The sequence below is a fragment of the Mustelus asterias genome, chromosome 13 (assembly GCF_964213995.1).
Source record: "Mustelus asterias chromosome 13, sMusAst1.hap1.1, whole genome shotgun sequence".
NCBI lineage: Eukaryota > Metazoa > Chordata > Chondrichthyes > Carcharhiniformes > Triakidae > Mustelus > Mustelus asterias.
In genome coordinates, this window is record NC_135813.1 from 75,308,734 (window position 1) to 75,334,299 (window position 25,566).

The following is a 25,566-nucleotide window of genomic DNA, read 5'->3' on the forward strand; positions in this document are numbered from 1 at the left end:
ATCGGCCAATGGTGGGTCATGTCTGCCGCTGCAAAGCACCCTGCAGGGCAGGGTTGGAGACAAAAATGCAACTAAGTAGTTTGGCAAGAAGCATGTGTGGAAGTATGTAGACATACGATCGGACATTTCGGACAAAAATAATGGCTGAATTTAAAGGTAATTTTGAATTGTTTTCCGTTGACTCTCATTTTTCTATGTGTGAGGGACTAACCTCATATTGTGTATTTTCATAAAATATATTTAGATATGCTCATTGCTAAAATTTTAAAGAAGAACACAAGATACTTGACAATTTTGGAAAATTCATCTCGCTATCTCTGAACAGCCATCAACTACCTCTTTGGACTGTACAGCATAACTTCAAAGAGAGCTATACATTCTGGTCACCTGCATTGAATAATCCAGGCTGGCCAGAAGGTGAAGGACTGTCTGCTAAGATAAATATTCTGCAATCTTCCTTTCAATTCCTAATGGCTGAGTTTAACACTCTTTGGAATCCAGATAATGGATCTACATCCTTTATCAAGACACTAGTGGAGAGGCGGGAGTCAAGTGACATGGGCCTCTGGCTTGTGGAACAAGTAATATTGCCTTGCTGAACACTGTAGCTCAGTCTATTGCTCACCATTTAACTAGCAACCTCACAGACAAGAAGCACTGCCCAAGTGGAATACCTGGCCCCCATTTTCACTGCTTCTGCTGGAAATTCTATACCATCAACTTCAGAACTGATTCACCGCTGTGTATCTACTTCATTGTGCAAAGTCAAAACTACATGAAAAGTGAATTATCCAGCATCGGTTTTTCAGCCCACTGAGCTCTGTGAAGGAATACCTCATTGGACTTTGATTCTGGAATCCACATGAAACAATATTTATTATCTCTGTGGTCTCTGCACTGTAAAGGTTTCTACTAACTATCCTTATTTTTGCTGTATAAATGTGAGTGGGTGGCATTGTGACCCTTCTGTGTCCTGAGTGTGTGCAAATAAATTAACCCTTTGAGTTCATGCTATCTCGCGTTTGCTGTGGGGTTATTATGAGAAGACTTGATCACACCAAAACCAAGGCGATAGGAAATACGCTGCAAGTTACAAAGAGGGAAACAAAATCAAACACCTTTCTGTTTGCAGATGGGTGGTGAGGAGAAATTAGTGCTGTTTAAATTAACCTCGCTCCTGTCTGTAACATGTGTTATTTTCTCTTCCAAAATCTTACTGAATTTGAAGATTTTTACATCATTATAATCAGGAAATTGGTCTAGCTCAAACAGGATTTCAAATTGCATGGTAATTAAATTGACTCAAACCAAATTCTGTTCTTTGTACATATCTGATTGCATTCCCTTTCTATTGACAAATGAATGAGTTTTGAGCATTGCATGAATGTTAATGCACTCAGATATAAAGATAAGAATACAGCAACAGGAAAAGGTGGAAAACATTTAAGAAGAAGATAATCTAACCGAGATAAAGAAAATGATAATCCCCTTCCTTCCCTCTCAAATAAACACCTGAACATTGCACCAAGACAGCTCACGAGGGGAATTACAAAGCTGATGAAGTGCTTCAATACCATGAGGATCATTTAAATTCCACTGCAAAAGGCGAGGACTGCGATGAAGATTTAACACAAGTATATTTCAATCTTTCTTTCTTTTCACATGAAGGTTGCTGGTGTTCAGCCCTGCGAGGAGCAGCCAGAGATAATGAGCTCCCGTCAATAATCCAATAATGTTACCCAGGAGCAGTCCTTTCCGGTAAATTGTGTTATTTCAGCAGGACCTGTCCCCTCGATCCTTGTAAAACCGGCACAGATAAGAACATGGAGACATGTTCTCCTGCGCCTTGGGCGATGGAATTGCCCGAGCACAGTAAATCAAAACTTGCCTGGAGGAATGCACACTCACACACAGCCATTCCAGTTACTGGGTAGGATATTGCTCCTCTTGCCTGACTTCCCTATATGCGCTGCATCCAATCCATGCAATAGCCCCATGTATACAAACAAAAGAATCTTCAGAAAAGAGTGAGGGGAAAGCCATTCAGCCCATCAAACCCATTCCACCCAATGTCCATTTATGATTATTCCAGAATGGACACCCTCCCCATCACCAGGTTAATGATCCCGTGCTTCAACGAACACCAATATCATTTCCCTACAATCCCTCAACAAAATGTAACAAGAAAGTGAAACTATAGGAGTAATTTCATAAGTTTGCACTGTAAGATTCTCCAGCAACAGTGGAGAATGTAAAATTACTCCTTCTCAAAAACAGCCTGACTCATTTTTGACATGGCTGATAATTGAGAATCAGTAAGAACTGTTGATATAGCTAATCATGATATTGTTTGATAAACATTTTGTACATTGGGTGGCACAGTGGTGCAGTGGTTAGCACTGCTGCCTCACAGTGCCAGGGACCCAGGTTCAATACCAGCCTCGGATCACTGTCCATGTGGAGATTCCATGTTCTCCCCATGTCAGCATGGGTTTCCTCCGGGTGCTCAGGTTTCCTCCCATAGTCCAAGATCATAGAATCATAGAAAGCCTACAGTGCAGAAAGAGGCCATTCGGCCCATCGAGTCTGCACCGACCCCAGGCCCTATCCCCATATCCCTACATATTTTACCTGCTAATCCCTCTAACCTACACATCTCAGGACACTAAGGGGCAATTTTAGCATGGCCAATCAACCTAACCCGCACATCTTTGGACTGTGGGAGGAAATGTGCGGGTTAGATGGATCAGCCATGCTTTCAAATTTGGGAGAGCTTAATTAGTATAACTGCTGCAATGTTCGTGCAGGAACAAAGATAAAGGTGACTCTGAAGGATCTAAGCAGAACGCCACAGAGAAAGGAATCCAAATTGGGATAGGTCCTGGGTGCGATTGTTGTCGGTGCAGGCTTGATGGGTCGAATAGCCTCCTTCTGCACTGTAGGGATTTTATGACGATATGCATTCAGTAACTGGGATTTACATCTGACTTCTACATCTTCAGCAGTACTCTGAGCAGAGTCTTGGGACTACTGTGTCACATCTTGTCTCGGTGGCACTAGTTAGCAGCTGTTTAAGATTCACATCTTTAGAGGTACCTGTGCATCATATCATCGCATCACCCTTTTTCCTAAACTAGAACTTTACTCTTAGAGATTCAAACTATTTACATGAAAACCAAGGAAAATAACATTGTGTCTGAATATACCCTTATACGAAGCAATGCATTTTACATGCCTCTGAAACATAATGGTGGTTTGCTTGTTCATCCAGACTGAGTTGCAATGTCCCTCTTGGTCTTCTCTCCAATGGGATTTCCATTTGTTCCTTTCATTTTGTTCGCCTTCATTATTTTCCCTTTCCCTCCTGGTGTTGGATAAGGTGTTCACCAAAAACTCACTTTCACAACCAGACCTCCTTCCTCCGTGACCGTCTCCAGCTCCAACTTATTCCATATGGATTCCAGCTTAAATTCCATCCTTCATAGTTTGAATCCACCAAGATTATAGGTGCGTCCAGGATAAAACATTCCCCAGAATGCTGTTCTCGCCACATCCTGAGATCCACACACAGTGCTATGCTCTGCCACATGTACACACGCAACCTCTCTTTCCAGCAGCAGCGACTTGGATTCCTTTCTCTGTGGAATTCTGCTTAGATTCTCCAGAGTCATCTACTTAATCTCTGCTCTGCACAAACTGTACAGCAGCTATACTAATTAAGCTCTCCCAAGTGTGAAAACTAAGTGAAATGTGGGGTGGCACGGTGGCACAGTGGTTAGCACTGCTGCCTCACAGCGCCAGGGACCAGGGTTCGATTCCCGGCTTGGGTCACTGTCTGCGCGGAGTTTACACACTCTTCCTGTGTCTGCGTGGGTTTCCTCCGGGTGCTCCAGATTCCTCCCACAATTCAAAGATGTGTGGGTTAGATTGATTGGCCGTGCTGCATTGCCCCTTAGTACTGTAAGAAGTCTCACAACACCAGGTTAAAGTCCCACAGGTTTATTTGGTAGCAAATACCATAAACTTTCGGAGTGCTGCTCCTTCGTCAGATGGAGTGGTCTCTGTTCTCAAACAGGGCACAGACACAGAAATCAAATTACAGAATACTGATTAGAATGCAAATCTCTACAGCCAGCCAGGTCTTAAATGCACAGACAATGTGGGTGGAGGGAGCATTCAACACAGGTTAAAGAGATGTGTATTGTCTCCAGACAGTACAGCTTGTGAAATTGTGCAAGTCCAGGAGTCAAGCTGTGGGGGTTACTGATAATGTGACATAAATCCAACATCCCGGTTTAGACCGTCCTCATGTGTGCGAAACTTGGCTATCAGTTTCTGCTCAGTGACTCTGCGCTGTCGTGTGTCGTGAAGGCCGCCTTGGAGAACGCTTACCTGAAGATCCAAGGCTGAATGCCCGTGACTGCTGAAGTGCTCCCCCACAGGAAGAGAACAGTCTTGCCTGGTGATTGTCGAGCGGTGTTCATTCATCCGTTGTCGTAGCGTCTGCATGGTTTCCCCAATGTACCATGCCTCGGGACATCCTTTCTTGCAGCGTATCAGGTAGACAACGTTGGCCGAGTTGCAAGAGTAGGTACCATGTACCTGGTAGATGGTGTTCTCACGTGAGATGATGGCATCCGTGTTGATGATCCGGCACGTCTTGCAGAGGTTGCTGTGGCAGGGTTGTGTGGTGTCGTGGTCACTGTTCTCCTGAAGGCTGGGTAGTTTGCTGCGGACAATGGTCTGTTTGAGGTTGTGCGGTTGTTTGAAGGCAAGAAGTGGGGGTGTGGGGATGGCCTTGGCGAGATGTTCGCCTTCATCAATGACATGTTGAAGGCTCCGGAGGAGATGCCGTAGCTTCTCCGCTCCGGGGAAGTACTGGACGACTAAAGGTAACTCTGTCCACCGTGTCCCGTGTTTGTCTTCTGAGGAGGTCGGTGCGGTTTTTCGCTGTGGCACGTCGGAACTGTTGATCGATGAGTCGAGCGCCAGATCCTGTTCTTATGAGGGCATCTTTCAGCGTCTGGAGGTGTCTGTTGCGATCCTCCTCAGAGTACCCTTCGTCGTCCAGTACTTCCCCGGAGCGGAGAAGCTACGGCATCTCCTCCGGAGCCTTCAACATGTCATTGATGAAGACGAACATCTCGCCAAGGCCATCCCCACACCCCCACTTCTTGCCTTCAAACAACCGCACAACCTCAAACAGACCATTGTCCGCAGCAAACTACCCAGCCTTCAGGAGAACAGTGACCACGACACCACACAACCCTGCCACAGCAACCTCTGCAAGACGTGCCGGATCATCAACACGGATGCCATCATCTCACGTGAGAACACCATCTACCAGGTACACGGTACCTACTCTTGCAACTCGGCCAACATTGTCTACCTGATACGCTGCAAGAAAGGATGTCCCGAGGCATGGTACATTGGGGAAACCATGCAGACGCTACGACAACGGATGAATGAACACCGCTCGACAATCACCAGGCAAGACTGTTCTCTTCCTGTGGGGGAGCACTTCAGCAGTCACGGGCATTCAGCCTTGGATCTTCAGGTAAGCGTTCTCCAAGGCGGTCTTCACGACACACGACAGCGCAGAGTCACTGAGCAGAAACTGATAGCCAAGTTTCGCACACATGAGGACGGTCTAAACCGGGATGTTGGATTTATGTCACATTATCAGTAACCCCCACAGCTTGACTCCTGGACTTGCACAATTTCACAAGCTGTACTGTCTGGAGACAATACACATCTCTTTAACCTGTGTTGAATGCTCCCTCCACCCACATTGTCTGTGCATTTAAGACCTGGCTGGCTGTAGAGATTTGCATTCTAATCAGTATTCTGTAATTTGATTTCTGTGTCTGTGCCCTGTTTGAGAACAGAGACCACTCCATCTGACGAAGGAGCATTGCTCCGAAAGCTTATGGTATTTGCTACCAAATAAACCTGTTGGACTTTAACCTGGTGTGGTGAGACTTCTTACTGTGCTTACCTCAGTCCAACGCCGGCATCTCCACATCATTGCCCCTTAGTGTCAGGGGAACCAGCTAGGGTAAATGCATGGGATAATGAGGATAGGGCCTGGGTGGGACTCGATGGGCCGAATGGCCTCCTTCTGCACTGTAGGATTCTATGATTCTATTACTGGGACCCAGTATCCACTGGCTGTAGAAAGATGCAATGTCCCAGAATTAAGGTACAATGTAGGATCCTGGCTGTGCTGCAGAATGACTTACGTACAGTGAGTTAGTTCTTGATAGTTGGTTTACTTCCACACCAGTCCTTCTGCTGCATGGAAGAGGGTCGGGGCTTGTATAATTCTCAGTCAAATCTTCAAAAAACACACTGTCAACCTGTTACATTCTTCTATTCAATGTAAACATACCAATCAAATGACAAGGATTGGTAAAATAATCATGTGGTTTCTTTATTAGAAGGTAAGACTATGTACATACAGTCACTGGGAGGCACATCTGGCTTTTGGTTGTTGTGGTTTGAATACAGAGGACAACATTGGCAGAATGTTTCTGGTGAGAAAACTGCCATGTTTCCCTCTCGAGAAACCAGTTGGTTCTCTCTCCAGATTCTACCACACTCTGCCAAAATGGGGGGGGGAGTGGGGGCAGGGCTTATACACAACCGGCAAGACCTGGCTGCTGGGAGATTGGGGCAGCAGCTTTAAAGGGTGTCCCAATCAGAACTGCAATAAATCTCCCCCACCCCTGAAGCCTCAGGGTCTCCCTTCCTCATCACTGATCACAGCCAGCATTCACTCCGACCATCACCCACCCCCGATCACCAGCTCCTTCTCCCCCCCGATCACCAGCCCCTTCTCCCCCCACCCAGATCACCAGCCCCTTCTCCCTCTATCATGATCATTAGTCTGCACTACCCCCTCCCCCCATGGTCATCAGCTCCTCCCCCCCGATCACCAGCCCCTTCTCCCACCCCCGATCACCAGCCCCTTCTTCCTCCCCCCCCCCCTCGCCCCGATCACCAGCCCCTTCTCCCCCCCATCATGATCATTGGTCTGTTCTCCCCCCTCCCCCCTCACGATCATCAGCTCCTTCCCCCCTCCTCCACCCCCTCTGCGATCATTGGCCCCTTCTCCCTCACAGTTGAAGCCGGACCCTACCCATCACCAGCATCAGGCATCCCCTGCTCATCGGACTGCTCCTGGCTTATAACCACAACTGCATCAAACCCCCTCCCTCCCCCCCACACCCATGAGGCCCCCACTGGGGTCCGCCCCTTTGCTCAGGCTTGCACTGTCAGGGTTTCATGGTATCAAACTGGCCGTGCTAACCTCCGCCAAGGGGCAGTGCCAGGGAACATGCCAGGGCACTACCTGGACATGTCCCTCATCCCCCCGGGGGCAACACTTACCTGTGCACCTGTGGGGAGACCCCACAATAGGGTCACACCTGTGTAAACCTGTTGAAAGCCACACTGACATGTTGTCACGTTGGTGTGGTTTGAAGATCTGGCGAGGTGGTTAAGTTATGGTGAGGGGTTTGGGGGAGGCCGAGTTAATAATATTGAAATTCATGCAAAACACCCGTTATGAGCATGAACATGACGACGTTGCCAGCAAGCAGCGGGGAAGGTTTGAAGCCACATTCTTGCCGGCAAGATCTGCGACTTCTGGATCTTGAGGCCCCACTGGCAACCTCGCAGACGGCGAACGCAGGGTCAAAATTTCACCCAAAGTCATGGAACAACTACATCACATCGTGTCTCAGTGATAGAGGTTGACAGCAGTTGGTGATATGCTTCATTAAAGGCACATGCACATCCTATCACAACAAGTGTCACTCAAATTCTGATAATTACTTCAGCAACGTCTCTAGACGAGCATTCAAATTTACTGAGTGCTTTTTACCTTCTTCATCTAACCAGAACGATGTCTTAGCATTTTTATATTACTTTAAACCTTCAGTCCACCCTTTCCCTGCTCCTCTCAATATCCAACCCCACTGCTCCCTGCTCCTCTTAATATCCAGTTGCACTCTAAAATCAAGATAACATTTCATGAGATTGTAGAAACAGGAGATGCTGCAAATACTCAGCAGGTCAGGAAACGTCGGTGGAGACAGAACAGAGTTAACTTTTCAGATCTATGATCTTTCATCAGATCTTAACTGTTTCAGTTTTTTCTTCCTCTCACATATAATCTATTCTGTGGCGCAGTGGTTAGCACTGCTGCCTCACAGCGCCAGGGACCTGGGTTCGATTCCCGGCTTGGGTCACTATCTGTGCAGAGTCTGCACGTTCTCCCCGTGTCTGCGTGGGTTTCCTCCACATGCTCCAGTTTCCTCCCACAGTCTGAAAGATGTGCTGGTTACGTGCATTGGCCATGCTAAATTCTCCTTCAGTGTACCCAAACAGGTGCCGGAGTGTGGCGACTAGGGGATTTTCACAGTAACTTCATTGCAGTGTTAATGTAAGCCTACTTGTGTAATAAATAAACTTTATTGGCTTTTCAAACTCTAACTTGGCATCTCCTGATTTACCTTGTCTTTTGCTCTTTCCCATTACAGTTTGTCTCCTGTAAGAAAGGTTACAGACCTGACAGGTTAACTCTTACTTCTCTCTCCACAATTGCTGCCTGACCTGCTGAGTGTTTCCAGCATTTTATTTTGTATTTATTTCCGATTCCAGCACCTGCAGTGTTTTTTTGCTTTGGTATCGCAAGAGCTAATTTTATTTTCAATGTTTATAATTTATTCAGAGCACAGACTTCTCATTACCAAGTACAAGATGGTTTGCAATCGCTGATATAGCCCTCGGGATACAGGGACAGTGCATGAAGGTGAAATTAAGGTGGAAGATCACCATTATCATATTCAGTGACGCAGCAGACGTGAAGGGCCTAATGGCCTAGCCCTGACTCTACTTCTTACCTTATGTTCCAAGAAAAACTAATCTAAAATTGAAAACAATTAAAAGAACACTAATTAAAAATATAATTATTGGTTATTAATTTGCTGGGTTCACTGTTGCCATTAGATTTCACGCAGATAAATGTTTAGTGAAAGGTTTCAATGTATTGCGAGCTGTTATGCTCTCAAGCACACAGCGACGGCTCTGATGCAGAATAATAAGCAGCTCTAATGACAAACGGAGGAACATGTTTACTGTGAATCTGAAGAGTTTTCCTTCATACATACCCAGAACCTAATTACAGATTGATGATACGGTTGCAAAGAAACGAACCTACAAAAGCTGCAATGAGAACTTTAACAATTACACTGATGTGATTCCAATAGCTCTTCATTAACGTTATGCGTCTTACATGTATTGAAAAACAAGGTGAAGTACCGAGGCTCGTTGCAACAGATACCACCAAAGGAAAAAGAGAAGGAAGACAAACTGAGCTCATTCTAATTATGTTCCACTGATCTTCAGCACAAAATGTGAGAGGTGACTGCACACTCCCCATGATCAGAAATTAATCCTGCGTTTTGATTTTAGACATAGCATGTCACAGGGGTATCCATTCCAATCACTGTAACCTTAGTCCTGCATGTTCCTCCATGATAATTCACACCACTTCAGAACAGCAATAACATTGACCGCCACCGACACATTTTATAATAAGCTACTACCGAACAGATTTATTCTCAAATCAAATTATTTAAAGGAGCCAGGTATAGGTGAGATGTTGAACTGTTTAATATGGCACAATAAGTCTGGAATACGTTTGCAAGTGGCTAATCAAACAATCCCTGTCAGACAAGACGCTTTGCATTCCTGCAGAACTTTTGATGAAATTCTTATTAGGAAGAAGTAATCTTCCTCTGCGGTGAAAATAGAATGCAATTTTGTACAAATGATGTGAATGCACACCTAATTCACCCCGGGGCTACATAACAATACAAACCAAACTGCTAACGCTTCAAATGCAGAGTAACTCCTAGTTTCTGAGAAATTTAGGCACCTGTTTTTCAGAGCAAGACAGTTGGCTGAACAATGCCAGGATCAATTCCATCCACTGGACACCAAGGGAGGAAGATGACCATCACGGCAATGAGGAGAACAATTCCACCTCATCTGAGTTTGCCAATTTCACACAGTTTCAACTTATACTAGAACTTAAAGCATCTTCCATTCACATGTGGTTCAAAGTATTTATACTGACAGGGATTGTTCTGATCAAAAGTATGCAATTTACATCCTATTGTCTGTCTTAATAGAAACTATAAGCAGGACTAAGCCATTCGGCCCTTCGAGCCTGCTCCGCTATTTATTTTGATCACGGCTGATCATCAAATTCAACGCACTGATCCTGCCTTCCCCCCATATCCCTTGATCCCTTTAGCCCCAAGAGCTATATCTAATTCCTTTTTGAAATTATACAACGTTTTGGCCTCAACTGCGTTCTGTGGTAGTGAATTCCACACATTCACCACTCTCTGGGTAAAGAAATTTCTCCTCATCTCAGTTCTAAAAGGTTTACCCCTAATCCTCAAACTATGATCCCCAGTTCTGCACTCCCCCACCATTAGGAACATTCTTTCTGAATCTACCCTGTCTAATCCTGTTAGAATTTTATAAGTTTCTATGAGATCCCCTCTCATTCTTCTGAACTCCAGTGAATACAACTCTAACCAACTTATCTCTACTCATATGACAAACCAGCCAGCCCAGGAATCAGCATGGTAAACCTTCACTGTACTCCCTCTATAGCAAGGACATCCTTCTTCAGATAAGGACACCAAAACTGCACACATTACTCCAGATGTGGTCTCACCAACGCTCTATACAATTGCAGTAAAACATTTCTATTCCTATGTTTAAATCCTCTCGTTATGAAGGCCAACCTACCACTTGCCTTCTTTACTGCCTGCTGTACCTGCGAGCTCACTTTCAGCGACTGATGCAGGAGACCAAGAAAGTGTAAAACACAAGGTCAATCAAAAAGCAGGGTTTTTCCAACCTGGTGTTTGAAAAGCCAATAGATAAGAAGAGAAAGGAAAAATTGAGTTAATATCCTAAAATACATTTAGTTAGAGTAATGTCGTCGCCACATTATCAAAAGGACAGAGACGTTATGCTCATTTTCTCCCTTAAAATTATACATTTTGAAGAATATTTTACCCCAAGAAAGCTGCAAAGGTAAAATTCTGGGGCCATCCATCTGCTGCATTATTTATATTGGATGGTTAAACTGGGAAACTAGGCATCTGAAAATTCTCTCATTATCGAGTAAAATTCTTTAGACATGAACGGGAGACATTTTGGCATAAAGGTAAACTTGCCAAAGTTTAGCAAGGTCACACACATAGATGGAATTGGCTGTATTAACTAATTACCAAGCTGTAAAAATGTCACCCTCAACCCTTACATCCAGATTCGACCTGGATGAATCTGATTCTAAACATTGCTGATTATTCATATATGTAAATTAGCCTAAATTGTACCATGGATAATAGCAACTTGCATTTATATAGTGGGGGGGGTAATCTTACCAAAAAATGGCACAAAGTGCTGGTTCCGGTGAGGAAAATGGGGTGGGGGTGGGAGGGGGGGGTGGGGGGGGGTGCGAGGTGGGTGCTTGGGGAGTGGGGGGGAGGGGGCCTCAACATGCTAACAAAGCCCGGCTGCACTGAGGTGAAGGCTTCATGTTTAAAAGGCACTCTGATCAAAGCAAAAAGTAACCTTCTGCACCCCCTTCCCCAACCCCACCATGGAGGTATCAGGGACATCCCCCTCACCCCCCAGCCCCGTGATCAGAACCAACATTCACCAATGCCCCCCTGCCCACCTGATTGGAGCTGGCATTCACCCCCACCTTCCCCTGGCATCTGATTGGAGCCGGCATTTCTTCACCCCCTCGTCCCCCACTCAAGCAGTCAGCGCCGCCACCCCCCCCCGCCGCCGCCCCTGAACATCGGACTCCTTTTCTCCAACACCCCACCCACACAGCCATCGCTGGCAACCTTCCCACCACACCCCGCAAACGGCCATCACCGGCATCGAAGTGAGTAACTGTAAGAGGACAGTGTGGTCAACTATCACAAAGGCTGCAGCCAGATTGAGGAGGTATAATTTATCATGGTCACAGTTACATTCACTTCATTTCTGACTTTGATAAATACTGTGTCAATTCTGTGGTAGGAGTGAAACCTGGTTAGAGGGGTTTAAACGAGCAGTTGTAGAAAAGATGAGCATGGACAACTTGTTCAAGGGCTGTAGAGAGTAAAAGGGAGATTGGAGATGAAGTGGTAATTGCGAGGATAAACCAATCATAGGTGGGATTTTTTGAAGACGGAATTGATGATGGCGGATTTGTAATGGGAGAAGGACAATATCCGAAGAGAAGGGGCAGTTGACAAGGTTAGATAACACGTGGCCATGAAGGGAGGTTTGATGGGAATCGGGTTGAGGGGCAGGTGTTGGTTCTCATAGGCTTTCAGAGAGGGTATTAGAGAGGTAGGAGAGAAAGTTGTCAGTATGAAGCTTGAGCATGGGGAACCACGGAGGTCGTTTTGTTTGGTTTAAAGTTTATTTACTAGTGTCACAAGTAGGCTTATATTAACACTGCAGTGAAGTTACTGTAAAAATCCCCCAGTCGCCACACTCTGGCACCTGTTCAGGTACACTGAGGGAGAATTTATCATGGCCAATGCACCTAACCTTGGACTGTGGGAGGAAACCAGAGTACCTGGAGGAAACCCACACAGACACGGGGAGATCCAAGCTGGGAATCGAACCTGGGTCTCTGGCGCTGTGAGGTAACAATGCTAACCACTGTGCCACCCTGGTGGGTTAAGGGAAGTGAGGGGATATGGCAGGTGCACTTGAATGAATGATCTCAAAATGATCTAGAAGACATGGGCAGCAGCTCCTCTTCAAGCCACACACCATCCTGATTTGGAAATATATCACTATTTCTTCACTGTCACTAGGTCAAAATCATAGAACTCCCTTCCTACCAGCACTGTGGTTATGCCTATGTCACATGGACTGCAGCGGTTCAAGAAGTCATACCACCATCACCTTCTCAAGGGTAATTAAGGGTAGGCAACAAATTTTGGTCCAAACAGTTACACACACATCCCAAGAACAAATACATAAGCAACCTAATGACAAAGAAGCCCATGATCTCCTCACTCTTGTAGTTAGAGGTCCGGGTGGGGGGTTTGGATGCGGGGATGGGACAGGAGAAAGGGGTTTAAGAAGATTTATCATAGAGAAGAAAAACCAAGGATTAACTCTGAATTCCAGTTAATGGTAGAATAATGAACACTTTTGGTGGGGGAGAACAGTTACAGTACTTCATGTGGTCCTTCCAGATCTGGTGATGGTTGCGCTAAAGCCTGTTGTTTGCTGTAAATGTTGAAGTTTGTGCCCCTTGGACCGAAGGGAATGGATATGAGGCCAAACAGATGATCAAGATGAAAGAGAGAGGGTAACTGTTTTAATGGGGGCAAGGGCATCAAAGGTGGAGATGAAGGTGTGGTTGAGCCAATCATTAGCTGCAGGAATGACATGGAGAACTCAGGACCACAAGCCCATTGTAAGTGAATTGGGAGAGAATTGTTTTCCAAGGATTGGCACAGAAGGAAGTGGGGTTGGGAGATCCAATGGAGATTTGATTGGAAAGGGATGCGGGGAAACATTCGGAGATGGACCTTTCTATGATTGATACAATACCTGTAGAGAGACGCATGTGGCCATGAATATGTGTAGAGAATTTTAGATAGAGGGTGAGATTAAGGGACATTATGAGGATAGTGAACTTAGAGAGGCTATGGTGAATAGAGATGGAGATTGAAGTCATCAAGAATGACCTTGCTGCAGAGATTGAAAGAGGAAAGTAGTGAAGCTACTTCAATAAGAAACTTGGCGTGATGATTGATTTCAGAGAGGGTGTTAGAGAGGTAGGAGAGAAAGTTGTAGTTTAAAGCTTGGGCATGGGGAACCACGGAGGTCATTTGCTTGGTTTAAAGTTTATTTATTAGTGTCACAAGTCGGCTTACATTAACACTGCATTGAAGTTACTGTAAAAATATTCTAGTCGCTACACTCCAGTGTCTGTTCGCGTACACTGAGGGAGAATTTAGTTTGGGCAATGCACCTGACCAGCATAAAGGAAGCCTCTATTCTGAATGTTTAAACCTTGACCTGATCTCCCATAGCAAATTCACACCAAAGTTACATGATTCTGAGTGTACCAAACTATGATGTGTCAAATGAACCCAGCAAAACACAGCTATCTATAAAGGTTCTCATTCTCTTGAGCCGTTCCCTATTTGCACAAAAGCAGGAACACCTCAGAGTTACACACTATAGTGCATAAACTGCACGCCAATCAGCTTCAAACTGTTTGTTAAATAGCGGTGCCGCCTGCTGACTTTTTTTCCCATGAATTTTTTATTAATTAAATGAAGCGCATTTTGGTGCTATCGATTGGGTGGCCCACACATCGAGACTGAATGCTTCAGGTGGTCAAAGGCTGTGATGTGTGAAGCGTGTAGCTGGGAGCAGCTAATCTAAAAAGTGAAATGAATTGCAGGTCTGAACAGCAAAATTTAGTGAAGGAAAATAAATGGATTTCAACTATAAGACTAGTATCACAAGGTCTACCTTGTCAACATTTACTTATCGGTTAAAAGGGGGTTAATGTGATAAAGACAATAGCTGTAGCAATTATTTTCTTGTTCTAATTCTAAACAGTTTTTACGAAGATGCTTAGAAAACAAATTAACCAGTAACACACACGACCTTGAAGGTACAGTTCCTGTGTTGTCCGTAATAGACGAGTGTGGCTTTAAATTATGAAGAAAAATCCACTCAATATTTCTTTTAGAGAGTTCTGTCCCCCCTCATAGCACAGTGTATCAGTTTTATCACTGTGTGGGGCACAGCGCATCATAAACAGATTAATCATTTTATAGTCATTGAGGTCATATACAGTTAATGGGATTTTTCTAACGGCATATTGAAACTCCGTAACAGTGCAGTGTCGTGTGGAAGGGAAGCAGAATTTGCATCTGATTGCCCTTGCTACAGTAGAACTCTTAAGTGAGCAGATGTCTGAATCTATGCATTCCCTGAACTCATTTGAGACTTATTCAAAATTGAACTAGTTTATAAACACCACCCACTACCACCAGTGCCAAAGGCAATTGCTAATAATTTAACTATGAAAACTGCTTGCCTTAAAAACTGCACAACTGATGAATCACATTGACATCAATATTAACACCCCTACAATGGGGATAAGAGGGTCAGCGTGAATGGGCTTGGTTAAAATGTATCCCCAATACCTTTGTTATAAGGTGGTGGACATCATCATGGCTGAGTGTCTCAGCCCGAGGAGGTGGGACACTTCAGTGACATGTACAATGTGAGTTTGATGTGGAGATGCGGCGTTGGACTGGGATAAACACAGTCAGAAGTCTAACACCAGGGTGTTCGACTTCTTAATGTGAGTTTGCACAGTTCTGTTGCGGATCCAATTTCAAATTCACAGCTGCTGCTGTGGTTTTTCAGGTGACGGGAAACCCAGCAATAAAAGAGAGGCAGGAGTTGTCGATTCCACAAGGTAAGTGCCTTTCCAGCACTTGCTATGTGCCAGGGGGAGCAGGCGTATTCTCACCAGCCTCTGAAGGAAGCCTTTAGCCACCCTTTGCCAATCACCGTCAATATTTCTGCCATCCTCCCTCTACCTCCTGCCACTGCTGACAGGCTGTCCGTTTTGGTCGTACAATGAGTGGGAAACGCATGAGAAAAATGATAACAAGAGCTTGTCGTTAGGAACTCTGCATCCCTGGTCTTGCTCAGTTCTTCAGCCATATTCAGCCTTCCTATGCCTTTTCATAAATATGGGGGCCATCATATCCGTAAAAACATCTTCACACAATTTGCTGGACTTCAATGGTCATTTCTAACTCACTATATTCCTGGTGGAAAATATAACATTTAGCCCTCCAATGTTTCTCAGTGGATGAAGCCTCCAGTTGCTGTGGTTTCGAGTTGTACAGACCGGGAGGGCCCTGGAATTAACGCTGAGCTAACTCACCTTACCTGGGATAGCAAAACAGTTAAGATTCTTGTTCTTGATCTCCATCAGAATGTAATATGTAGTGTGCCATAGATCCATTAGGGAGCATAGGAATGGCTCTGGTTGAGTTGTGAGGTGCCTCAACAGTAAAATGTCTGCCACTGGGGTTAGATTAATATTGACCACATAAATGATTTATTGGAGGACTGCTGACCTACTGAGACTATATAAAATAGAGCCCTGAGGAAGGCCAATAACTGGAGAGGGCTGTTAAATCATGCCCTTATTATAATTAATTCTATTCAAATTGTATTGCAGTTAGTAAATGAGCTAAATTGTCAACAGGGTGAGCTCCTCAGTTAATCTGATCTGCTTCTACTTGCTTTTATACTGGTGAGTTATTTTTTAAATTGCTATTTGGTAGCTCTTTCGGCACCAATCAAGTAAACGAACTCAAATTAACTTAGGGACAAAGTAAAAGGGGCGGCTCCCCAAAAGGAAGGGGGGAACAGCCCGAACCAAAATCAAAGTCGAAAGGAAACTTAAAACGTCAAACCAAAAGGTGATTATCGGGGTCGATAATACACCCCAGCCCCTGCGGCGCCCAGCGGTCGCGGAAGGCGTCAACCGCGCCCGTGGACACCGCATGCTCCCTCTCCAGAGACACCTGGCCGCGAATGTAGCCGCGGTAGAGGGGCAGACAGTCAGGATGGACGGCCCCGTCGATCGCCCGCTGCCTGGACCTATTGATGGGCTATTTGGTACAAACCTCATTCTTCAGTATTCAGTAAGTTAATTGATAACCCACAAGCAAGCATGAGGTTTTGTATCCATGGAGTGCTTCACCAGTACATTACTTGAAAAGGATAATAAGTGTAGTGGCATGCTGTCTACAGAATCATTGTTGTTCTTTTTGGAGTGAGATTGCTTTCTTTGGTGAATGGAAAGTAGTCTTCGATTACTGCTTCATCGAGCATGTAGGGAGAGAGAGAGAGACGTGCTCTGTGCATTCAGTCTTTAGGCACTACCTGTGTGAGTTCTGATGAAAGGTTATTGACCAGAACATTCACTCTGCTTCTCTCTCCACAGACACTGCCAGACCTGCTGAGTATTTCCAGCATTTTCTGTTTTTATTTTACGATAGAACGTCCCTATTTTCACCTGCCATATACAATTGTGCAGCTGTTGCTTTCAGCAGCAAGCTTTAATGAGTATTCCTATATTATATTTACATTTATAAATGCCAGGGACCCAGGTTCGATTCCCAGCTTGGGTCACTGTCTGTGCAGAGTCTGCACACTCTCCCCATGACTGCGTGGGTTTCCTCCCACAGTCCAAAAGACATGCTGGTTAGATGCATTGGCCATGCTAAATGCTCTCTCAGTGTACCCATACAGGCGCCGGAGTGTGGCAACTCGGGAATTTTCACAGTAATTTCATTGCAGTGTTAATCTAAGATGACTTATGACACAAATAAATAAACTTTAAACTTTAAACATTCAAGGCCAAGTGCTGGTAAATGGGATTAGGTGGGGGGGTCAGGTATTTCTCACGTGTAGGTGCAGACTCAATGAGTTGTATGGTTTTGTGAGTCCCCCCCACAGAAACATGGCCTCTCTCCTTCTGTCACCTTCCATCACTGAGGCTTCCAGTGCCACACCTGTGAACGTGGGGACCCTCTTTCTTCCTCGGTCTTCGATTTCTTTAGCTTTTACTTACAGTTATTTACACTACAGACAGCCAGCAGCAGCTTGTTTCTAATGAGTACTACTCCCTTGAAGAGAAGCCAGCTGCCCTTAGAAGCTACAGGTTAACTGGGACACCTGCCAGCCATGTACACTGCTAGACCCCCTGCTGAGCATTCAGCCAGTAAGAGTTTTAACAACACCAGGTTAAAGTCCAACAGGTTTATTTGGTCGCAAATACCATTAGCTTTCGGAGCGCTGCTCTTTCGTCAGATGGAGTGGATATCTGCTCTCAATTCAGCATAGAATGCTCCAGCATCCAGCCAGCCCAGCAGCATGGCTTGTGCTCAGTGAAAAGCTACAGTCATTCTAATGAGGGAGTACAATATTTGCATGGTGCTTGCCTCAACAGGACTGGGCGCAAGCATATCAAATGGGTGCCAGAGTGTGGCGACTAGGAGATTTTCACAGTAACTTTATTGTAGTGTTAATAAGAACATAAGAACATAAGAAATAGGAGCAGGAGTAGGCCATCTAGCCCCTCGAGCCTGCCCCGCCATTCAATAAGATCATGGCTGATCTGACGTGGATCAGTACCACTTACCCGCCTGATCCCCATAACCCTTAATTCCCTTACCGATCAGGAATCCATCCATCCGCGCTTTAAACATATTCAGCGAGGTAGCCTCCACCACCTCAGTGGGCAGAGAATTCCAGAGATTCACCACCCTCTGGGAGAAGAAGTTCCTCCTCAACTCTGTCTTAAACCGACCCCCCTTTATTTTGAGGCTGTGTCCTCTAGTTTTAACTTCCTTACTAAGTGGAAAGAATCTCTCCGCCTCCACCCTATCCAGCCCCCGCATTATCTTATAAGTCTCCATAAGATCCCCCCTCATCCTTCTAAACTCCAACGAGTACAAACCCAATCTCCTCAGCCTCTCCTCATAATCCAAACCCCTCATCTCCGGTATCAACCTGGTGAACCTTCTCTGCACTCCCTCCAATGCCAATATATCCTTCCTCATATAAGGGGACCAATACTGCACACAGTATTCCAGCTGCGGCCTCACCAATGCCCTGTACAGGTGCATCAAGACATCCCTGCTTTTATATTCTATCCCCTTCGCAATATAGGCCAACATCCCATTTGCCTTCTTGATCACCTGTTGTACCTGCAGACTGGGCTTTTGCGTCTCATGCACAAGGACCCCCAGGTCCCTTTGCACGGTAGCATGTTTTAATTTGTTTCCATTGAGATAGTAATCCCATTTGTTATTATTTCCTCCAAAGTGTATAACCTCGCATTTATCAACGTTATACTCCATTTGCCATATCCTCGCCCACTCACTCAGCCTGTCCAAATCTCTCTGCAGATCTTCTCCGTCCTCCACACGATTCACTTTTCCACTTATCTTTGTGTCGTCTGCAAACTTCGTTACCCTACACTCCGTCCCCTCCTCCAGATCATCTATATAAATGGTAAATAGTTGCGGCCCGAGTACCGATCCCTGCGGCACGCCACTAGTTACCTTCCTCCAACCGGAAAAACACCCATTTATTCCGACTCTTTGCTTCCTGTCGGATAGCCAGTCCCCAATCCACTTTAACACACTACCCCCAACTCCGTGTGCCCTAATCTTCTTCAGTAGCCTTTTATGGGGCACCTTATCAAACGCCTTTTGGAAATCCAAAAACACCGCATCCACCGGTTCTCCTCCATCAACCGCCCTAGTCACATCTTCATAAAAATCCAACATGTTCGTCAAGCACGACTTTCCCCTCATGAATCCATGCTGCGTCTGATTGATCGAACCATTTCTATCCAGATGCCCTGCTATCTCCTCTTTAATAATGGATTCCAGCATTTTCCCTACTACAGACGTTAAGCTGACCGGCCTATAGTTACCCGCCTTTTGTCTCCTTCCTTTTTTAAACAGCGGCGTAACATTAGCCGTTTTCCAATCAACCGGCACTACCCCAGAATGCAACGAGTTTTGATAAATAATCACGAACGCATCCACTATTACCTCTGACATTTCTTTCAATACCCTGGGATGCATTCCATCCGGACCCGGGGACTTGTCCACCTTCAGTCCCATTAGTCTACCCAGCACTGCCTCTCTGGTTACATTAATTGTATTAAGTATTTCTCCTGCTGCCAACCCTCTATCGTTAATATTTGGCAAACTATTTGTGTCCTCCACCGTGAAGACCGACACAAAAAACTTATTTAAAGACTCAGCCATATCCTCATTTCCCACTATTAACTCCCCCCTCTCGTCCTCCAAGGGTCCAACATTCACTCTGGCCACTCTATTCCTTTTTATATATTTATAAAAACTTTTACTATCATTTTTTATATTAATTGCTAGCCTAGCTTCATAGTCTATCCTTCCTTTCTTTATCGCTTTCTTAGTCTCTCTTTGTTGTTTCTTAAATTTTTCCCAATCACTTGTTTCTCCACTATTTTTGGCCACTCTGTACGCAGCTGTTTTTATTTTAATACTCTCCTTTATTTCCTTCGTTATCCACGGCTGGTTCTCCCTTTTCTTACAATCCTTGTTTTTTGCTGGAATATATTTTTGCTGAGAACTGAAAAGGATCTCCTTAAAAATCCTCCACTGTTCCTCAGTTATCCTACCTGCCAGCCTGCTCTCCCAGTCTACCTTAGCCAATTCATCCCTCATCCTATCATATTTCCCTCTGTTCAAACAGAGGACACTGGTTTGGGACCAAACTTTCTCCTCTTCCATCTGAATCAGAAATTCGACCATATTGTGGTCACTAGACCCAAGAGGGTCCTTCACAATAAGATCCTTAATTCTACCTACCTCGTTACACAATACCAGATCCAAAATAGCTCGTTCCCTCGTCGGTTCCGTAACATGCTGTTCAAGGAAACTATCCCGACAGCATTCTAAGAACTCTTCCTCCATTCCACCCTTACCGACTTGAGTCTGCCAGTCAATGTGCATGTTGAAGTCCCCCATGATTATTGCCGTTCCGTTTTTACACGCATCCCTTATCTGCTTGTTTATAGCCCTCCCCACCTCAACATTATTATTTGGGGGCCTATATACCACACCTACTAGTGTCTTTCTCCCTCTACTATTCCTCATCTCTACCCATAACGATTCCACGTTTTGTTCCTCAGAGCCTATGTCATCCCTCAGTACTACCCTGATATTATCTCTTATTAATAGCGCGACCCCACCACCTTTTCCTTCCTGTCTATTCTTCCTAAACGCCTGATACCCCTGGATATTCATCTCCCAGTCCTGGTCACCTTTCAGCCACGTTTCTGTAATGGCCACTAGATCGTACCCACTCGTGCTGATTTGCACCATCAACTCATATACCTTGTTCCGAATGCTTCGTGCATTCAGGCAAAGTGTCCTTATTCCAGCTTTTATCTGGACCCGCTTTGATGAGTCGCGAACACCCTCTCCCTCTACTCCCTTATCTAAATTACCGCCTTCATTCACTTGCACCCTCTCCTCTACCATTAATTTTGTAATTCCCCTTACCCCTGCATCCTCCACCCCATCAATTAGTTCCTTGATCCTAGTCAACTCTTCTAGCTCCCCTCCCCCCAACCTATCTAGTTTAAATTCTCCCCAGTAACTTTAGCCAACCTACCGGCCAGGATATTGGTCCCCGTGTGATTCAAGTTCCACAAATTAATGTAAGCCTACTTGTGACACTAATAAATAAACTTTAAAATACATGGTGGATGCTTTGAAGACCTTGCAGAAGTTTATCTAAATATTTGTTTGTTTTCATGGTTACTCTGAAGGGCTGGTTGAGTTGGGTCACAGATTCATGGCGAAGTAATAGAGAAGGTTGATGAAGGGAATGCAATGGATGCCATTTATATGGACTTTAAGAAAATGTTTGACAAAGTATTACATAAAAGGCTAGTTAATGAAATTGAGGTGTCAGCTTGAATAAAAAGTTGCTACAAGGATAGAAAAAGAATGTGTCATGTTAAATGATTGTTTAAGCTTGGGGCAGCCGCCGCAAAGGCACAATGGGGAAAGGCCACCATGTAAAGCCTTTCAACCAAGGCAGACTGAGGGCCCGGTAACTGCAGAATACCCTCGGCCTGCGTAACTGTGTGCCAATCTGAAAAATAACAGCACACAGTAAACTCTGATGTATGTACATAGTTTTAAGTAATGAAATGTAATGAACGTAATGTTTTGTAAATAAGCACTGTATTGTACTGTAAAAATGATTTTTTTTTGCACTGTTTGTAACTTTTGGATCTGTCGTTTTGCAATGTTTTATTTGAGAGTTTTTTTATGAATAAAGTATATTTTTGAAAAAAAAAGATTGTTTTTTTAGACTCATAGGCTCATAGATTGTGGTGTTCCCTAAGGATTCGTGCATGGAACAGACTTTTTGCTTTTTTTTAATGATTTGGATATTGGAATACAGAATAAATTTTCAAAATTTGTTGATGATACCAAACTAGGTGTGGCAGGCAGTGAGAATGACATTAGCTGAGTATGGCAGGACATAGATGAGCTTGCAGAATGAGCAGGCAAGTGGCAGATGAAATTTAATACAAAAACATGTGAGGTGACACATTTTGATAGAAGGGATAAGGGGAGGCAATATAGACTAAATGGCACAGGTCTAAAGAGTGTACACGACAGAGGGACCTGGGCTTTCATGTGTATAGATCTTTGAAGATGGCAGAACACATTGAGAGAGTGGTTAATGAGGTATGTGGAGTGTTGGGTTTCATAAACAGAGGCATTGGGTACAAAAGCAGGTAAGTTATGCTGACCCTTTATAAAGCTCTACAACTAGTGTACTGTATCCAATTCTGATCACCACACTTTAGGCAAGATGAAAAGGTCCTCTCCAATGTGCAGAGGATATTTATCAGAATGCTTCCAGAGATGGGGGATTTGAGCTGCAAGGTTAGGTTGGAGAAGGTAGGATTTTTCATTTTGGAGCAATGGAGATAGAGGGGAGATTTGATAAAGGTGTACAAGGTTACAACAGGTTTAGATAAGGTAGACAAAGAAAAACTGTTCCCTTTGGCTGATGTTATGGTGACTTGGGGACACAGATTTATTTGGGCAAAAGGTGGAATCGAGATGTGAGTAGGCACATCTTTACGCAGCAGGTGGTAATAATGTGGAACTCGCTGCCTACAAGTGTGGTGATGAATGAATGATTTCTGAAGGAAATTAGATGGCACTTGAGGGAAATAAACTTGCACGGCTACTTTGTTAGAGAGGGCTAATGGGGGCTGATTGGATTGCTGAACAGGGAGCTGGCAATGACTCAATAGGCTGAATGGCCTCCATCTGTGCCATAAGGAGACAGTGGCCAGAATTTTACAGGGATTTTGGGGATGGACAGAGAGGTGGGAAGGCTGACAAAATGGCATGGGAAGATGTCGTATGGCTTGCCCAATGCCTTCCCATCACCATGCCATTTTTCCAGTGGCAGGAATGGTAGCAGAGACACCGCCCACCTGGAGCCCAGTTGAGCCACTTCAGTGGCCAGTTAAAGGACCCTTTCCTGACTTATTGAGATAGAGATCATGGTTCTTGGGGAGGGGTTGTTGTCCTTAATACGATGACAGACTAGGCGACAGCCACTTAATTGGCTGTGACTGGTAAAATGTGGTGCCTGGTCCTGCTGTCGATCTAAGGGAGTCTCACCCTTGTGTGACAATACTGTACCTTGAAGGAATGAGTTTTAGTTATGTTTCTGTGCAGGATGTTTCCGGCAGTCGTTTCCACTTTATCAGAGCCAATGTGTCTACCGGCATCCTGTATAGTTGCAACAGCAGCATAATTGTTTCTGGAATGTTGGTTTCAATCAGAACTAAAGCTGTTATAGAGTCATGGAGGTTTACAGCATGGAAAGAGGCCCTTCGGCCCAACTTGTCCATGCCACCCTTTTTTTAAACCCCTAAGCTAGTCCCAACTGCCTACATTTGGCCCATATCCCTCTATACCCATCTAATCCATGTAACTGTCTAAACAGCTGTTCTGCTGTCTTCCCCTGGGATTTTGCAGAGTGGGGTTTGATTGGGATGATTAGCAGGTATGTGACAAGGAAGCTGGGCTTACAGAGAATATTCAAGCTTAGAAGCTGCTTTTGGAGTTGAAAGAGAGCAATGCCGCTCTTTTCCCCTCTCTGAAGTTGGAGCCTGGAATCTGCCAGGAGATAAGTTTGTGGGCCCGATTTTACCAAAATTTCGCGCCCGTTTTCTTTAGGCGTCGGGCCTAAAACGCGGTCCAGACCCGACCCAAGGCCAATCGCACCTTTACCAACGGCCGATCCGGGCGCCGATCCGGCACGTGCCCGAATTGGCCAGCGGGCCGATTTAAATGTATTTGCATGCATTTAAATCAGCATAATGAAGCCCGCGCCCAACTTACCCAAGGATTCCCACTTTACGAGGCTCCGATCCGATCGGCGCCCGCGCATTTACCGTGTTGCTGAATTCAAGTCCGATAGGGCTTCAACTCAACAACTGAACCGCCAAATCGCCCCCGACCACCCTTCGCGGACCGCCCCCGCGAACCACCCCAGCAGCCCACCCCCTCACTGATCGGACCACCCTGGGATGCAGGCCCCGCCAACAGCCCCCCCCCCTCCCCCCCCGCCCCCCCGGGATCGGACCCCACGGGCCCCCGACCTACCTTGATTGCTGGTGTCTGTCGAAAGCATCTTGCGATCCTGGATCCTGGTCTTGCTCCGGGGGTCCTGATGGGTAGGATGACGTATCTTCACTGGGGGGGAAGGGGGGGGGATGTGACATCGCTTCCCTGAGGGGGGGGGGGTAGGGGGGGATGTGACATCTCTTCCCTGAGAGGGGGGGGGGGGAGTAGGAGTAGGGGGGGATGTGACGTCTCTTCCCTGAGGGGGGGGGATAGGGGGGGGATGTGACATCTCTTCCCTGAGGGGGGGAGATGTGACATATCTTCCCTGAGGGGGGGTAGGGGGGGGATGTGATGTCTCTTCCCTGAGGGGGTGGGTAGGGGGAGAATGTGACGTCTCTGCCCCTGGGGGGGAGGCGGAGACGTCACTTCCCCCCCCACCCCCCCTCCCCTCAGGGAAGAGGTGTCACATCCCCCCCTACGCCTCCCCCTCAGAGAAGAGACGTCAGATCCCCCCCCCCCCATCTGCTCCCCCCAGGGAAGAGACATCACATCCCATTCCTCCCTACCCCGCCCCCTTCCCCCCCCCTCCCCCCCACCCCCCTCCCCCCCCACCCCCCTCCCCCCCACCCCCCTCCCCCCCACCCCCCTCCCCCCCCACCCCCCTCCCCCCCACCCCCCTCCCTCCCTCCCCCCCCCCCCCCACCAGGGAAAGTCAAAGGCAGCGCAGACAGCAGTGCTGTCAGCGCTGCCTTTGACCTTCGCGCTCGGGCGTGCTGAGAGCTGGCAAATCCGAACTGCGCATGCACATTTCGGTGCTCTGACAGATGCAAATGCGCTAGGCCCCGCCCACTGGACCCGCGCCGAAAAAGGCGTATGGGGGCGCTGGAGCGCGGCTGCCGGGCGCGGGTCTGATTTACGACCGCACCCAGCACTTAAAGCCGATTTGGTAAAATCGGCCCCTGTGTCTTGGAGATACTGCTGTCTGAGTTTTAAAGTTTATTTATTAGTGTCAAAAGTAGGCTTACATTAACACTGCAATTAAGTTACTGTGAAAATCCCCTAGTCGCCACACTCCGGCGTCTATTCAGGTACACTGAGGCAGAATTTAGCATGGCCAATGCACCTAACCAGCATGTCTTTTGGGCTGTGGGAGGAAACCGGAGCAACTGGAGGAAATCCAGACTAACACAAGAAAAACGTGCAGACTCCGCACAGACAGTGACCCAAG